Genomic DNA, 13,116 nt, shown 5'->3' on the forward strand with positions numbered 1-13,116 from the left:
ATATGTATATATATATATATATATATATATAAGTTGTTTTCTCTTTAAAATTTTGAGATACAGTTTCTTCTAACAGACCAAAATATACCCTAAATCTCTAGTGTATGGCTTTGTTCTAGTCTCCTGCCTATTCACATTCTCTCCCTTTTTTTTAAAATCCTCTTCTTTCTTTTTTCAACCAACTTCTTTTTTTTTTTTTTTAATTTTTTTATTGTTATGTTAATCCCCATACATTACATCATTAGTTTTAGATATAGTGTTCCATGATTCATTGTTTGTGCATAACACCCAGTGCTCCATGCAGAACGTGCCCTCCTCAATACCCATCACCAGGCTAATCCATCCTCCCAACCCCCTCCCCTCTAGAACCCTCAGTTTGTTTTTCAGAGTCCATTGTCTCTCATGGTTCTTCTCCCCCTCCGATTTCCCCCCCTTCATTCTTCCCCTCCTGCTACATTCTTCTTCTTTTTTTCTTTCTTAACATATATTGCATTATTTGTTTCAGAGGTACAGATCTGAGATTCAACAGTCCTGCACAATTCACAGCGCTTACCAGAACACATACCCTCCCCAGTGTCCATCACCCAGTCACCCCATCCCTCCCACCCCACCCCCCACTCCAGCAACCCTCAGTTTGTTTCCTGAGATTAAGAATTCCTCATATCAGTGAGGTCATATGATACATGTCTTTCTCTGTTTGACTTATTTCGCTCAGCATAATACCCTCCAGTTCCATCCACGTCGTTGCAAATGGCAGGATCTTATTCCTTTTGATGGCTGCATAATATTCCATTGTATATATATACCACCTCTTCTTTATCCATTCATCTGTTGATGGACATCTTGGCTCTTTCCACAGTTTGGCTATTGTGGACATTGCTGCTATAAACATTGGGGTGTACTTACCCGTTCGGATCACTATATTTGTATCTTTGGGGTAAATACCCAGTAGTGCAATTGCTGGATCATATGGTAGCTCTATTTTCAACTTTTTGAGGAACGTCCATACTGTTTTCCAGAGTGGCTGCACCAGCTTGCATTCCCACCAACAGTGTAGGAGGGTTCCCCTTTCTCCGCATCCACGCCAACATCTGTCATTTCCTGACTTGTTAATTTTAGCCATTCTGACTGGTGTGAGGTGGTATCTCATTGAGGTTTTGATTTGGATTTCCCTGATGCCGAGCGATATTGAACACTTTTTCATGTGTCTGTTGGCCATTTGGATGTCTTCTTTGGAAAAATGTCTGTTCATGTCTTCTGCCCATTTCTTGATTGGATTCTTTGTTCTTTTGGTGTTGAGTTTGATGAGTTCTTTATAGATTTTGGATACTAGCCCTTTATCTGATATGTCATTTGCAAATATCTTCTCCCATTCTGTCAGTTGTCTTTTGGTTTTGTTGACTGTTTCCTTTGCTTTGCAAAAGCTTTTTATCTTGATGAAGTCCCAATAGTTCATTTTTGCCCTTGCTTCCCTTGCCTTTGGCGATGTTTCTAGGAAGAAGTTGCTGCGGCTGAGGTCGAAGAGGTTGCTGCCTGTGTTCTCCTTTAGGATTTTGATGGACTCCTGTCTCACATTGAGGTCTTTCAACCATTTTGAGTCTATTTTTGTGTGTGGTGTAAGGAAATGGTCCAGTTTCATTCTTCTGCATGTGGCTGTCCAATTTTCCCAACACCATTTGTTCAACCAACTTCTTATCTTATTAATTCCTTTTATAAAATCTTTTATAATTTTCATCTTTACAGTCATATTCCATCCTTCATCGTATTTACCCTTATTTTTGCACATATATAAGTTTTTCTTTCATTAAAATTTTGGAAGGCACTTTCTTTTAACAGACCAAAATATGCTCAAAATCTAGTGTGTGGCACTGATCTATGCACCAGCCTGATCATATCTGATCATATTCTGTTTTTTTTGTTGTTGTTTATTTGTTTCTTTGTTTGTTTTTATCTTTTTCTTTTCTTTTCTTTTCTTTTCTTTTTCTTTCTTTCCCTTTCTTTTCCCCTGGTTTCAGGTCTCTTCTGATTTGTTTAGTGCATATTTTTGGGGGGCCGTTGTTACCCTGTTAGCATTTTGTTCTCTCATTCATTTATTCTCCTCTGGACAAAATGACAAGATGGAAAAAATCAATTAAAAAAAAACAAGAGGCAGTACTGACTGCCAGGGACCTAATCAATACGGACATTAGTAAGGTGTCAGAACTAGAGTTCAGAGTGACGATGTTAAAGATACTAGCTGGGCTTGAAAAAAGCATGGAAGATATTACAGAAACCCTTTCTGGAGAAATAAAAGAACTAAAATCTAACCAAGGCAAAATCAAAAAGGCTATTAATGAGGTGCAATCAAAAATGGAGGCTCTAACTGCTAGGATAAATGAGGCAGAAGAAAGAATTAGTGATATAGAAGACCAAATGATGGAAAATAAAGAAGCTGAGAAAAAGAGAGGTAAACAACTACTGGATCACGATGGCAGAATTCAAGAGATAAGTGATACCATCAGACGAAACAATATTAGAATAATTGGGAACCCAGAAGAAGAAAGAGAGAGAGGGGCAGAAGGTATATTGGAGCAAATTATAGCAGAGAACTTCTCTAACTTGGGGAAGGAAACAGGCATCAAAATCCAGGAGGCACAGAGAACCCCTCTCAAAATCAATAAAAATAGGTCAACACCCTGACATCTAATAGTAAAACTTACGAGTCTCAGAGACAAAAAGAAAATCCTGAAAGCAGCTCGGGAGAAGAGATATGTAACCTACAATGGTAGAAACAGTAGATTGGCAATAGACCTATCCACAGAGACCTGGCAGGCCAGAAAGGACTGGTAGGATATATTCAGAGCACTAAATGAGAAAAATATGCAGCCAAGAATACTATATCCAGCTAGGCTGTCATTGAAAATAGAAGGAGAGATAAAAAGTTTCTAGGACAAGCAAAAACTAAAGGAATTTGCAAACATGAAACCAGTCCTACAAGAAATATTGAAAGGGGTCCTCTAAGCAAAGAGAGAGCCTAAAAGCAACATAGACCAGAAAGGAACACAAACAATATACAGTAGCAGTCACCTTACAGGCAATACAATGGCACTAAATTCCTATCTTTCAATAGTTACCGTGAATGTGAATGGGCTAAATGCCCCAATCAAAAGACACAGGCTATCAGATTGGATAAAAAAACAAGACCCATCGATATGCTGTCTGCAAGAGACTAATTTTAGACCCAAAGACACCCCCAGATTGAAAGTGAGGGGGTGGAAAACCATTTACCATGCTAATGGACAGCAAAAGAAAGCTGGGGTGGCAATCCTTATATCAGACAAATTAGATTTTAAACCAAAGACTATAATAAGAGATGAGGAAGGACACTATATACTACTTAAGGGTCTATCCAACAAGAAGATCTAACAACTGTAATATCTATGCTTCTAACATGGGAGCAGCCAATTATATAAGCCAATTAATAACAAAAGCAAAGAAACACATCGACAACAATACAATAATAGTGGGGGACTTTAACACCCCCCTCACTGAAATGGACAGATCATCTAAGCAAAAGATCAACAAGGAAATAAAGACTTTAAATGACACACTGGACCAAATGGACTTCACAGATATGTTCAGAATATTCCATCCCAAAGCAAGAGAATACACATTCCTCTCTAGTGCCCATGGAACATTCTCCAGAATAGATCACATCCTAGGTCACAAATCAGGTCTCAACCGGTACCAAAAGATTGGGATCATTCCCTGCCTATTTTCAGACCACAATGCTTTGAAACTAGAACTCAATCGCAAGAGGAAAGTCAGAAAGAACTCAAATACATGGAGGCTAAAGAGCATCCTACTGAAGAATGAATGGGTCAATCAGGAAATTAAAGAAGAATTAAAAAAAATTCATGGAAACAAATGAAAATGAAAACACAACCATTCAAAATCTTTTGTATGCAGCAAAGGCGGTCCTAAGAGGAAAGTATATAGCAATACAAGCCTTTCTCAAGAAACAAGAAAGGTCTGAAATACACAACCTAACCCTACACCTAAAGGAGCTGGAGAAAGAACAGCAAATAAAGCCTAAACCCAGCAGGAGAAGAGAAATAATAAAGATCAGAGCAGAAATCAATGAAATAGAAACCAAAAGAACAGTAGAACAGATTAACAAAACTAGGAGCTGGTTCTTTGAAAGAATTAACAAGATTGATAAACCCCTGGCCAGACTTATCAAAAAGAAAAGAGAAATTACCCAAATAAATAAAATCATGAATGAAAGAGGAGAGACCACAACCAACACCAAAGAAATACAAACAATGATAAGAACATATTATGAGCAACTATATAGCAGCAAATTAGATAATCTGGAAGAAATGGATGCATTCCTAGAGATGTATCAACTACCAAAACTGAACCAGGAAGAAATAGAAAACCTGAACAGACCTATAACCACTAAGGAAATTGAAACAAATAATACATTATATGTTAAAAAAAAAAAAAGAAGAAGATAGCAGGAAGGGAAAAATGAAGGGGGGCAAATCAGAGGGGGAGATGAACCATGAAAGACTATGGACTCTGAGAAACAAACTGAAGGTTCTAGAGGGGAGTGGGGTGGGGGCATGGGTTAGCCTGGTGATTGGTATTAAAGAGGGCACGTACTGCATGGAGCACTGAGTGTTATACGCAAACAACGAATCATGGAACATTACATCAACACTAATGATGTACTGTATGGTGATTAACGTAACATAATAAAATAAAATAAAATAAAATACATGATCAGAAAATTAAAGGAGAAAACAGAAACTAGGAGAAAATATTCTTGATGGATATATCTGATAGAGTATTAATATTTAATATATATTAAAAACTTATAATTAACAATATAAAGGCTAATATTTATAAATATTTAAATTCATAAGCAACATGTATTTATAAATATCTTATAAAATTATATGAATTTCACAAATAGGTAAAATATTTAAAAAACATATCAATGAAGAAGATATATTAATGACAAACAGCAAAGATACTTATTAACATTATATTTATTACAGAAATGCAAATTAAAATCACAATGATATTACCACTATATAGACACTAACATGGCTATGACTTTAAAAGACTGATAATTTCAAGTGTTGTCAAAGATATGGAGGAACCGACTCATATATCACTTATAAGGATACAAAATATTATAGCCACTTTGGAAATTCATGTGGAAATTTCTTATAACATTAATCATACACTTATTTTTACCGTAAGACCCACAATCCCTCAATTAGATATTTACCCTAGAGAAATGTAAACAAAAGTCCACACAATCCTGTGTACTATATGTGTATAGTAGCTTTATTCATAGTAGCCCTTAATTGAAAACTATCTTCATATATCTGAATTGTGAATTAATAAAACACATCGTGTGCAGTATACCCATAAAATGGAGTAAGCTACTTGCCCTCACAACAACATGGGTAACTTTCGAAAGCATTTTGCTAAGTGAAGGAAGTCAGACTCAAAAGACTACATGCTATATAATGCCCCGTGCATGAAATCCTAAAATGGCAAGACCATAATGGTAGACATCTCAGAGCTGGAGAGGGTAGTGGGTAGTGGGCAGTGCAGGATGGCTTAGGAGAGGGAACAGGATATTTTGAGGTGAGGAGCATTTCCCTGGTTCTTGATTGTGGAAGGGGCATACTATTGCATACAATTGTGGAAACTCATCAAAATGTAAACTTTCAATGGGTGAATTTCATTTTGTGTAAATTATACCCACAGAAAGAAATGAAGGTTAAAAGAAAATAAAGGTTAGGAAAAAAAGATATTCACAGAATGAAAAGCTGAAAAAATTCATTAACACTGGAAATGCTAACAGAAGATCTGACTGAGGGTATATAATCCAGAATGAAGCATGGTACTGTAGGAAGAAATGAAAATAACTGAAAAAGGTCATTACAAAAGTAAATATAAGTTAATAATGAATTTCATGAGTATCAGCACCTGAAATCTTACTACTGAGAGGAGGGAGGGAGCCCTGAGAAGGAATCCTCCCCAGGGACCTTAGGATCTGTTCAAATGTAAAGCAGGGAAACAGAAAATCCCTCCAGCGCAGCAGAGTTTACAATGATTACAAGGCAGTGGTGATTCACCCCTGGGGTTATCTGAAGCCTGTGAATAATAAATCCAGCTCATCTGTGTACCAGTTGGCTCAATACCCTTTGCTAATGTCTGATGCAAAAAGAGACATTTTCTTTTCTGGGAGGAAATACTTCCCAAGTCTTACTGTTCTTTATACACAATGTTTAATTTCTTTCAATTAGACAAAAAAAGTTAATAAAATAAGAAACATCACCAAGAGATTTAAAAATCAAAAGAACCAGACTCAAAAATAGCACAGAAATTGGAGTTTCTAGTAAAAGAATTTAAAATGACTATGATTAAAAATTATAAGGTAGAAGAGGTATTTGAACAGATGGGGAATTTCAGCAGAAAGACATAAAACATATTTTTTAAAAAAAGCCCAATGGAATTGCTAGATATGAAGTGCTTGATATCTGTGATATAGAATTATTTTGATGGACTTCCTAGCATACTGGATAAAGCAATGTAAATAATCTGTTAACTTGAAGACCAGTTAAAAGAAATTATACAAATAAACAGACAAACAAACAAAAGAAGAAGAAAAAAGAAATATGACAGAACATTCCCCATTTCTGTGCGGAAATATTAAATTCTCCAAAATATGTGTGGCTGCAGTCCCAGATGGAGTTGAGGGGGAGGATGCGTCAATAGAAAACATACAAAATATAATGGCCAATAGTTTTCTGAAATTGGAAAGAATATCCCACAGATCCAAGAAGCTCAGAGAAGCCCAATAAGGATAAATAAAAAGAAAAACACACCTAGGCATGTCTTAGTGAAACGATGAGAAGTGCAGAGAATGAGAACAGCCTAGAAATATTCAGAGACAAAGGAGAAACATTTTCCTGTGTATAGGAACACAAGCGGACAGAGTAGATAAAAATTCAGTTAGGATATAGAAAATTTGATTAACATTATCCATCCATTTGACCTATTGACGTTTACTGAATGCTGCATTCAACAAGAACAGAATGCACATTATTTCAAGTGCACACGGAACATTTACGAAATCAGAGCATGTAGGACAAATAAAAAACATATATATCAAGTACCTGGTTTTAAAACTAATCATGTCAATATTTACATTACATACAATGTATAAACTCCTGAATTCAAAGGCACAGTTGGCCAAACAGATTTTAAAAAAATCAAGGCATATGGGTTTTCTGTCCATAAGAAATATTATGTAAATATAAAGACCAGTATTAAAGTGAAATGATGAAAAATAATTATATACTAAGTAGACACTAATCATAAACAAATGATTAGTGATACATCAATATTGATGTTGCTTTAGAATGCAAAATGAAATATGGAAGACTAGATAAAATAAATGTGTTTACATCGAATAACAAAGTTTAAAACATATAAAGAAAAAAACCAGCAGAACTGATAGGAAAAATATACAAATCTGCAGTTATATTTGGAAATTTCAACACATCTCTATCAAGAACTGAAATTACCAGTAGAGAAAAATCAGTAAGAATAGAGAAAAAATTGTACAATGCTCTAAATCAGCTCAACTTTATTGCCATTTTTACAAACTTCCACTTAATCGCTAAGTGCACATTTTTTCCCAGTGAACATGGAATATTCACCAAGATAGACCAAATAAGAACAATTAAATAAATCTCAATAAATTTAAAATAATTGAGATAATACAGAGGAAGTTCTCTAATCATAATATAATTATAAGCCAATAAAAAAAAATCTCTGGTCTCTGAACATTTAAGTAACACACTTTCAATTAAATCAAAGAAGAAATTTATAGTTTTACAATTCTATGTTAGAAAAAAAAAATGCCTAAAATAAATGAGCAAGGCTTTCACCTGAAGAAGCTGTGGGGGAGGGGGAGAATAAATTAAATAAAAGCAAGTGTAACATTATGTAGTATTTAAACCGGATTAGCTTTAGTTGCGCAAAGAATATAGAAAGCAAGATTCAAAGCTTGCAATGTCAATGAAGCTGAAAAATATGGTTAACTCAGACAAACAATCACAAATGAATGAATACACGTATGCATAGCACAGTATTACCTAAGGACCTAGAAGGTGAACAATGGTAATTTTTCTGGGTTCCAAGTTTGTGTTTGGAAGTTTTATATGGTGCTTTGCACAGATTACGGCATACTGTAACAGCAATTTTTAAAATTCCAGATACAGAAGCTGATACTTAAAGGGATTAAGTCTTCTCTAAGTTTACCCTGTGGGTAAGTTTTAAGGGCCTGGTATGCCCCAGCTCATCTACTCCTGAATCTATGCTCTTTTCAAAGTATCACTGATCCAAAACTAGCTTTTTGCTTTAAGCAAGAATATACACATATGTCGGCATCTTTTATCTCTTATTTATTTATTTATTTATTTATTTATTTATTTTTAAACAAATATTTCTGCATACAGAAAAGTGACATGGCAGGTAAGTGGCTTTAGCTCTGAAACTGGGCAACACTCTGAAAACTCAAACACACACAAACATGTGGATTCGAACAACACATACATCTTTGACTTCATTTCTGATTTTCTCTTTAAATTATACATCTAGAAAATGATTTACTGGATTAAAATGGATAAACATTTGTAAAGCTCTTTGCTTTAAAACTAGAATCAATTTTAATGTCCACTTATAAAGTAACTATTAATTATTAGACATCTATAAGATAATGATGAAGGCATTAAGGCAATTGTTTTGAGATGCTTTTCAAAGACTGTGATCAGGATTCGAATTTAATATTAAGGGGACAGAATCAGTAAACTTCACAGTATGACTGAAACCATAAAATATTTATATCTACATAATAATCTACATTAATATCATATCCATGCTTATGTTTATTTCACACATGCATCTCTCAAACCTCCGGTGTCCCAAATCTGAAACTGCCCACCAGACTACTAACTAGCACCCTTCTTTGAACTAACTATGATTATTTATCCTAACTCTGACAGTGGCTCCAATTTTATACTCCCGGCCTGGCCTTGGCTCTCCTGGTTCAATTTCCCACCTTTCTTTCTTTCTTTCTTTTTTTTAAATCAATTTCCCACCTTTCTTCTGAGCTCCATCCACACATGCCCTGGCCATGATAGTGGCCCCCTGGGTGCCAATGTATAGATTTACAAAGTATAAACACGGAGCAGTGAGATCCCTTTCCTCCCTCATCATTATCTTCATTACCTTGAAATAACTGAGCAGGCCAAAGTCCCTAGAAAGCCTATCACAGTGAAAAACAAGACAAAACCCAAAAAACAGCCAAACAAAACAAACACAAAGCTTCCTAGGAGGAGATGGGGGCAGATAATCTAATGGACCTTTCTCATTTTTTACTGCACATCTCTGTGATAGAAGCAAATGCAATTTTTATGTAGTTATGAGAAGGGAAATTGAAGCAGGGATCATTTTGTAGCATTATATTCCTGTGCACTTGTTCCAACTTCCCTCTGCAATTGCTGTCCACCACTCTGGTGTAATTGCATAGGTCATTTGCGGAAAAGCATAATTATATCTTAAAGTAATGTTCCCTCATGCACTATTAAGTCATGAATTTTTCTAAAGTAGATAGAGGGAGGGAGCTAGGTGACTGGAAGAGAAGTCACAGAATATCGGATCCAAAGGGGCTTAGGGAGCCGCCTCATCTCCTTTTCAGTGCTATGCTCCTGCCTGGGACATTCTCACAAAACACAGCAACCACATGGCATCAAATTTTTTGTATGTGTAATGATCTCTCATTAGGTTGAAGCCCCCTTAAAGGTGACCTCCAATCATCCGTACTTCCCAGGACCTAGCACATTATCTGGCACAGAGGACACACTCTGTGTTTTCTGCTGAGTGAATGTTGAGGTGATTGCCAAGAATGAAAACGTGAGATGGATTTTCTTTGACAGAGCACATCCCACTCAGAGACATATAGACCCTTCGGGGCGCCTGGGTGGCTCATTTGGTTAAGTGTTCGACTCTCGATTTCGGTTCAGGTTGTGATCTCAGTGTTGTGAGATCGAGCTGTGAGGATCAGCGCTGGGCATAGTGCCTGCTTAAGATTCTCTCTCTCCCTCTGACCCTCCACCTTGGGAAAAAAAAAAGCAAACTTTTAGATCCATGAAACACAGTGTTTCAGAGTCTTACTGAACCTGTTTTCACAGAGGAGAGATGTATATAGATTGGAAAAAGTTAAATATGGAGATGGTGCTGGTTTAAAATACTTCGATGCCCACCAGCTTGTGACTTAACCCTCGAGAGTATCAGAATTCTCAAAATGAAACATGGATTACCATTCCTGATGATGTAATGAAATCATACATCTGCAAGTGGAGAATGCAGTGCCAGCTTCAGAGAGGTGCGTAATAAAAATGCCCATGGTGATATTTAGCTACTACTTCTAGGCACAGCACAGGATTATTTACATTCAATTAATCTTTTTTTTTTTTTTTTTTCCAACCAATGGCCATGCAGTAACCTGTTATGATGCGCCGAGCAACGTGCTGGTGCGTGAGTACAACTCTGAACAAGGCGCGGTCAAGTGGGGAAGTCAGACAAGGAAACAGGCTGATCTCATCACCACCCACTGTAGTGATCCTCAGCCGAATTTGCAAAACAAGTGATTTGTCTTTGATCACTTCTTACTTGATTAGTATAACCCCTTAAAGGTTAAGACAACATACTTGCAAGTTAACCAGACATAGGTTAGTAAGTTAAGATATTCAAAGCACCTGTATCAGTGCCTGGCACACAATCCATACTCAGGAAATGTTCGCTGTATTATTGTATAGGGGAAATGCCTCCAGGCTTCAGCTTCCTTCTCAGTAAAATTAAATTGGTAAAATATAATTATAATTATAAATATGAAACAAAATAAAGCTGGAAAGTGGGAGAGTGTCAGAGGCTCCACTTTTCTACATGATGGTCAGAAAAGACTTCACTGAGGGGGGTGATTTTTGAATAAATGAATGAATAAAAGGAGAGAGCAAGAAAAAAAAGTTGAAAGGGGAAGAACATTCCAGACAGAGGGAAGAGTAGCAAGGACACAATGAGCAAGAAAGAAGACTAGCTGGTGAGCTCAAGGGACATGTAAGTGACAGCAAAATAACATACAAGAGATACTCAATATGTGCCCCAAATGCAGATTGCTTATGTTTGGAAAATTTTTACCTCTCATAAATAACCTTCATATATATTGTTTTACTGATCTTCACACTAGTTCCAAGACGCTGTTGTGTAAGAGACTGAAAAAGTGTTTATTCCAGGTCTCATAGCTGGTAGGTGATGGAGGAAGGACGTGAGACCACATTTCCTAAGTCACCTGTTCATTCTTGATGTAATAACTGAACTCCCCCTTTGCCTTCTGTTCACATTTTTCATTCAAAATCTCCTATTCAAGGTCTTTGCTCTCCTGTGTTTAAATCCTGAAACTATCAAAAGACAGTGTACCTATAAACTAGATGTTAACTTGGATTTCATATGGTTGTAAGCCCTCCCTTCCAGACATGTATGTGCGTAATAAAAATGTATTTCCCTTTGAACAGACACCCTCAGGGCAAATTTTATTAAAAAGTGTCTTGATTATAGGGTGTTTTAGTTTTTAATGGAGCAAAGATTTTTTTCAAGTTCCTCTACCACATCCTACCATTGGCCACCTTCTTCTACACCGTGTCAAAGCCCTCTGTGGAACAGCAGTGTGTGCAAGTTGATGGCATCATCACAAACCATGGCGGTGGCCATTGGGCTCACATTTACAATCTACGGGTGTTCACACTGGTTTATTCTTGGCAAGATGTGGCTCATAAACACACTTAGGAAATAGCTCTGACAGAGAAAAATGCTCATGATGCTTTGGTCCAGATGTTCTCAGGGATCAAAGACTCCCTGGCTATGAGCAGTCCCCTTGGAAGCTGTGCAGTTGGTTTTGATGGACATAATGCTTTCCTGAATGTCAGGGACAATATTATCAGAGCATCCTTCTGGAGGGATAGGGCAGAGCTCTCTTAGCATTCTGTACCCTCCCAAGTCAGAGTGCTTGCATAAGAGACAGAAATATCTAAGTTTGAATCCAAGCACAGTTACTTCCTAACTATGACTTTGAGCAAGTTATTTAATTCTCTGAGCTTCTGTTTCTACAAATGTAAAGTAGACATAGAATACCTATTTTTTTCTTTTTCTTTTTTTTCTAAGTTCAATCTGTTTTAATTTGAAAATAACTCTTTTATCTTGCCTTTGGTGCATGTGCTTAGGAACTAATGGAAACATCTTCTCTTCCCTCAAGAAGTGGGAAACAGGGGCACCTGAGTGGCTCAGTCAGTTAAGTGCCCAACTCTTGGTTTCTGCTCAGGTAGTGATCTCAGGGTCCTGGGATTGGGCCCCGTGTCCAACTTGACACTCAGCACAGAGTCTGCTTATTTCTCTCCCTCTCTCTCAAATAAATAAAATCTTAAAAAAAAGTGGGAAACAGGCCATTGTGTTTTTTTGAAGTCTGAGCTCCCCATGCCCTGGAAGCCAGTGATTATGACACCCTAGTTCCTGATGATATTGATACCGTCCTTAATTTTTTTCATTTTGAACTAATTGTAGACTCAGAAATTACCAAAAGTGAAAAAATTACAGAGAGGATCTATATACCTTTCATCCCATTTCCTTAAATGATGGCATTTTATATATGGATGGCAACATCACAACCAGGGAAATGGCATTGATGTAATAATAAAAAATATCAACTATTAGGAATTTTGAGTGACAGTTGAGTGCCCATATTCTACCACTCAGTTTTCCTTGCTATAGAATTCCCATCTGAGGAAATCATAGACAGAGACACAGGATCTGTCTATTAGTATCTGGACAAATGATGGGATCTTGGGTAAAAACTGGATATTAGAACATTGTTGAGGCTTGAGGTCTAAGTAAAACTCCATTTCCCTTCCTTCTCTTTGATATCCATGCATGTACCAAAGTGGTACAGCACACAGAAGTATTAGACATGTGGATGGATTTACCTTCAGGAAG

The 13,116-nt window shown here is 36.6% G+C and overlaps 1 long non-coding RNA gene across 1 annotated transcript in view; it reads left to right on the plus strand.

Moving 5' to 3' along the window:
- Window positions 1–10,877, plus strand: part of LOC116639444 — a 208,622-nt gene extending 197,745 nt beyond the window's left edge. The window contains exons 4-5 of the long non-coding RNA XR_004300840.1: window positions 10,266–10,459; window positions 10,576–10,877. This is a non-coding gene — a long non-coding RNA (uncharacterized LOC116639444). The remainder of the gene's footprint in view (window positions 1–10,265; window positions 10,460–10,575) is intronic.
- The last annotated feature ends 2,239 nt before the right edge of the window (window positions 10,878–13,116 follow it).

The sequence above is a fragment of the Phoca vitulina genome, unplaced genomic scaffold (genome assembly GCF_004348235.1).
Source record: "Phoca vitulina isolate PV1807 unplaced genomic scaffold, GSC_HSeal_1.0 scaffold18, whole genome shotgun sequence".
Classification (NCBI taxonomy): domain Eukaryota; kingdom Metazoa; phylum Chordata; class Mammalia; order Carnivora; family Phocidae; genus Phoca; species Phoca vitulina.